Source organism: Cryptomeria japonica, chromosome 6 (assembly GCF_030272615.1).
Source record: "Cryptomeria japonica chromosome 6, Sugi_1.0, whole genome shotgun sequence".
In the NCBI taxonomy this organism is placed as follows: Eukaryota; Viridiplantae; Streptophyta; class Pinopsida; order Cupressales; family Cupressaceae; genus Cryptomeria; species Cryptomeria japonica.
In genome coordinates this window covers 117,358,991-117,365,254 of record NC_081410.1, presented here as the reverse complement: position 1 = coordinate 117,365,254, position 6,264 = coordinate 117,358,991, and positions in this window count along the sequence as shown.

Here is a 6,264-nt window from a genome sequence, read left to right as displayed (position 1 = left end):
CTCTTATATCTCTCCCCCTCTCTACCTCTCTATCTATATCTCTTCTAGGGAGAAACATTTAAATATTGACTTAAGAGAATTTACACATGATTAGAAATTATTAAATATAAACATAATATATTTTTTATGCAATACAAATTTAATAATATATAATAACGCTCATCATCATGTAGAGATAAATGAAATGCATTCAAAGTAAATAAATATGTGGAAATAGGATTATGATGACAAATACATGATGTGTCAACTATGAAACATAGTCATGTCATAAAATGAATTACATGATAGATCCTTTCTTAAGGCATGCTAATCATTTTTATAAATTATAAGAACATCATTGAAGGTATAGACAAAATTCATATTTAGGCATATCTAACATATGAAGGTGATAACTCAATGATGAACGGATAGTACTTGGTTTGTCAACAGAGACTGTGCATAGGCAGACAGACAGTAACTCCGGTCTTAAACAGAGTACAACCGGCAAAGCCCAGAATAACTGAGACAAGTATAAACCGGTTGACACTTATCTTCTCATACAATCTAATACTTCGTTTCCATTTCACCCTAGTGCATGAACAGGTAATCTATCATCAAAAGATATATAAAATAGCTAGATCAACATGATTTACCTTCAGACACAAATCACTTAAACCATCACATGAATAACACCACACATGACACAAAGATTTTTCATGTGGAAACCCAACTGGGAAAAACCACGGTGGGGATGAATACCCACAAGCTGTTTTTGAACTCTTTAGAAGTCTGCTCTGTTAGGAGCCTTGTCCAGTTAAAGACTGATACAATAGGTTATGTTAGGAACCGATCTTGTTAGGGATCACCTGGTTAAGGGATGGCTAGAATACCCGGTTAAGGGTTAAACCCTGTTAAAGGTTACCTTGTTAGAGGATTTCAAGAACTCAATGGTTTTGAGTCACCTTGTTAAAGGATTTACAGTAAGTCAGTTAAAGCTACCCTGTTAAGGGATTTCCCAACTGTTGAAGTGGTTAGAGATCAACAGGTATTACAATGATCTGGTAATAGCACTCAATGCCAATGCAGATCCGCTTTAGCTCCTCTTCACCTTCTGCACTTACACTCTGCAGATCCGCTTTAGAATAAATACATTCATTTTTAAAATCTTAAGTTTAGGTGAATTTAGTTTTATTTTTGTTTCCTAAATATCCAATTTTATTTTTAGTATTATTGCATTCATTTCAATCTTAAGTTTAGGTGAATTTGATAAACTGTGTATATAGCTATTTAGTAATTTAGATTGAATTTAAGAGTTGAAATCAAACATTTATTTTATAAATAAATATTTGTTAATTTATATTAAATATTAAGAATTGAATTTAGATATATATTTTTAGTATAGTTGGATTTATATTTATGTAAAAGAAATTAAATAACTTTAACATAGTGAGATATCACATTTATTATTTTGGAAAGGAAATTAGAAAGATAAGGTATTTTGTTTTATGATTGAATAGTCGTTGGGGCTAAGGGAGGTGAAATGTCCATAATTTTGTTTAAGCCTTGCTTGCGTAGATCAAATTGAAATTTGGAACAATTACAATTACAATTGTAGAGAGATTTTAAATATTTCAAGGTATAATGTCTATTATGCAAGTTTCTACAATTGCAGATTTTGAGTTTATGGTTGTTATTACAAATATAAGATTTGAAAATGATTTGATTGAAAAAAGTTTTTGGTGGATGTTCACTATTAGAGTTGTATGGTAGTAGTTGTAGAAAGAACCACTTGAATAAAACAAACTTGTTCATTAAAAATAATAAATGAAAGATATTAGAATTAATTTAATTTATGATTGTTTGTAATTATTATATGTTGGTTGATAGCAAAGAGTAACTTGTTCATTCCAATGAAAGGAAGATCAATGTAATAATTTCAACTTTTAAATATAAATTAATTATTTATGCAATTACTATAAAAATAATTAAACTATTTATTGAACATACAACACTTAATTATGAAGTTTTTATGGCCTCTCCATGGCCCATAAACTTATTTTGTCCATGTTTCTTTATAGTCATAAGGTTGTACGTGAAACTAAAACAAAGCATGGGTATAAAGGAATAATGACATAGTTTAATTTAAGACTCCCAAAGGTGAGAAACAAGTACAGAAAAAAGAAAGTGAGAAATAAAATACAATAGATCAATCGTAACAAAGTCAAAACAACAAATATTTAAAAACTTCATACATATCCAATGAAGAAAGACATGTCTCATGCAATTTCCATATAACATTCTCCCTTGGCACTTTCTCCTCTACAAAACCCATCCTACCAATTAGTATAATAATGAATAACATGTAAAATATCATAGTTACAAATATTTTGTGTTTTGTGTTTTGGATCCTCTCTCTATCTTTCTCATTCACTCTGTCTCTCCCTCCATCTATCCTAGTATAGATCTATCTCTCTATATCTCCCTCTCACTTGTCTCTCTATCTATTTATATCCATATCTTTCACTACCTCTATCTCTCTATTTGTTTCCTTATCCCTACCTATCTCTTTATATCTACCTTGTCCCCCTCTTTTCTCTCTCCCTTCTATCTCTCTACCTTTTTCTTCCCATATATTTTCATCTCTCTCTATCTTTCTCTTCTCATATATCTATAACTATCCCCATTTCTTTCTCCCTCTCTCCATCTATGTTTCTCTATCTTTAATTCTCTATGTTTTTATGTCTCTTTATCTCTTTCCACCTTTCTAATCCCCTTATATCTCCATCTCTTTATAACTCTATCTCACCATCTGCATCTCTCTATCCCCCCTCTCTCTCTTCCTTTATATCTCTCTATCTTTATCTCTTCCTCTACCTCTCTCTATTTATCTATATATTTGTATCCCTCTTCCTCTCTTACCCTATCTTCATCTCTCACCTTTATCTCTATATAGTTATGCCTCCCTATCCATCCATATCTCTCCCTCTCCCTCTTCCTAGACCTATATATCTACATCTCTTTGCCTCTTTATCTTTATCTCTCCATATTTCATCTTCCATCTCTCCAGTGATATATATCTCATCATCTCTTCATCTCTCTATACTCCTATATCTCTCCCCCTCTCTACCTCTATCTATATCTCTTCCAGGGAGAAAAATTCAAATATTGACTTAAGAGAATTTACACATGATTAGAAATTATTAAATATAAATATAATATAATATGTAAAATATTTTTTATGTAATACAAATGTAATAATATATAATAACGCTCATCATCATGTAGAGATAAATGAAATGCATTCAAAGTAAATGAATATGTGGAAATAGGATTATGATGACAAATACATGATGTGTCACTATGAAACATAGTCATGTCATAAAATGAATTACATGATAGATCCTTTCTTAAGGCATGCTAATCATTTTTATAAATTATAAGAACATCATGGAAGGTATAGACAAAATTCATATTTAGGCATATCTAACATATGAAGGTATACATTAATCATCTCAATGAAGGATGAGAGAGATAATGCATGGTTCAAAGTAAAATCTCTAGAAAGAAGACACTCATATCCATCACATGAAAAGTTTACATATATCAAAAATAGATATGTTAAGAAAAAATGAATGATAAAAACATAACATAATCCAATATAAAAGTGCACAAAATAGTCAATGAATAAGCTCTGACATGTATTATGATTATGGGATATTTTAGGGTGGAAGGATAGAAAAGAGATAGATCATATTGTAATCCTACCCTAATTTGAAATGAATAAGTACATATATATCAAATTTCTAAGAAATTTAAAGTTAAATGAAAAATAGAATTATGTTAAATTTGAGAAACTCTGGTGACAATTATTCATATCTACTAAAGATGCACTCCATAGCATATATACTACATATATGAATTTTAAATAAATTATATTATTATTATATATCATCTTTAACTATATATTTTGCTTATATTTAATTAATATTATCAATGAAATATATAATTTATATAATATTTATATTTAGTAATGTATACTTTTATATAACATGTAATAACAAATATGGTTTAAATAATTCTACTTTTGTATATCATCTTTTACCTCTACCTTTATCTTTCTATCCATCACACATTCTCTCTCTGCCTCTCTATATATTTATCTCTTCTATCTCTATCGATTCCTCTCTCCTCTCTCTTTATCTCTCCCTCTCATCTAGATATCCCTATTCTTCTTCATATCCATATCCATCTTGATCTCTATCTTCCTCTCTATCTTTATCTCCTAACTCTATCTCCTTACTCATTTACCTTTCTCTCACTCTTCCTCCTCTATCTCTCTTTTTATACCCCTATATCTCCCTCTCTCCTTCTCTCCTTATTACAAACAAAACATAAGCCTATTGGTAATTGAGCTTGATTATCTTCCCAATTTAAAGGTTTTGTTTGATTATATTTGTCCATTAAGGTGAATAAATAGTTGATTTGAATCTATAAAATCTCCAAATGTTGAGACCTTTGTTGAATAAACAATATCATTTACTAAATGGTTTACTAATTGATCTCATGTGTTGCACAAATGTATGAAAAATAGATCAATTTTCTTTTAATAATCATTCCACATCTATTTGGTGTACCTATTGTACACCAAGGTGCAATTGCTAGTATTATTTTATTTTAATAAAATTACCATGATAATTGTAATTACTATAGGTAAAATAAATAAACAAAATGTTATGGAGTGCTATATTACATGTCTCAAAAAAAATCTCTTGCTAAAAAAATAAAAAAATATTTTCTAATAATTTAATAATTTTACAGGGGTGACCCCACAACACAGTGGTTAGCTGCGAGTCTTCTACATGGGAGGTCTTCAGTTCAACTTTACTCGAGACCCATATGTCTCACGCACAGGCAATGGAGAGATAAGGTGACACCTAGGCGTTGAAGATAGGATGACACAAGGAGATATAAGGGTGTTATTGCCGAACAAAAATATAGTCTTTTTGGTTTATAGATCCAATCAAAAGTGATTCGGTTTCGGCCCATTAAAAACAAAAACAAAAAACAATTTAATAATTTTACTACAATTATTATAATATAATGTCGAGAACCCTATTGGACTCCAACAATAGTTGGTCAGCACCTACATTGGTTTCGAGAACCCTATTGGACTCCAACAATAGTTTCCAAACCCCTTTTCATAGTTGAAGACCAAATCTGGAGTTTTTGAAACTTCTCCCTTCAAAGGGCTAGTACTTCTTCAAAGTTGTGAGAACCTTGTCGAGATCTGACTCGTGTTTCGAAACCTCGAGACTTTTCCGACTCAAAAGAAAAAGACTTTATAAAACTTTGGAATGAAGAGCTTGTCAGGACATAGGAAGGTTTCGAGAACCTTGTCAAGGAGCGATAAGCTTGTCACATCCATGTCAAAACCCAATGGCGATTTTGAAACCAATGAAGAAAACCGAAAGACAACACGCATTTTCAAAAGAAAGATGACTTTGTCAGAGTTTAGTAAAGTTTTGAGAACCCTATCGAGCACCAACCAAGATTTCACAACCATGAGAATTTTCTACCAAAAAAAGCCAAAACTGAAGGATAACTTCATCGATACTTAAGGAGCTTTTGAAACCTCATTAGGACCCGAAATAGGCTTCAAAACCATGAATTTTTGCCAACAAGACTAAGGACTTGGCCATTTTGGATTTTTTCAAGTCTGTTTTTTATTGAAGCCTAGGAGAGGTGAATATAACCACCAAGGGCATATTTGAGTAGGACAACCCATTAAGATTTCTTGAATTAATTATAATTGATGGGTAATGAATGGGGCATGAGATGTGAACAGTAGGACAATAATCTCTGCTCTATGACGAGGCTGCCATGAAGGCTAAAAAATGAAGCCAATAATGTGAACGTAAAAGCCAAAAATGTAACATTGTCCCACAAAGAAGAGCAAGTAGCCACTAACACTTCTATGCATATTATTGACCATACAACACTTGAAGAAGTGAACGGTGGTTTTTTATCTTTAATATGCAAGTCAAAAATATGAAAATACATGCACTACAAGCCCTAACTATCAAAAGAAACTAATCTTTGAAGAGTTTGTTGAAGAACTAAAGCTCAACACTCATCCTAACCACCACTCATAATCCTTTGGTTATATAAATTAAAAAGCTAAGGAAAAACACGCCAAGCAATGCACATTCAAGTTAAGGATCACCACTTGCTACATTGATGAGATTACATGTGATATTGCTTCATTGGATGTTTTTGGCATCATAA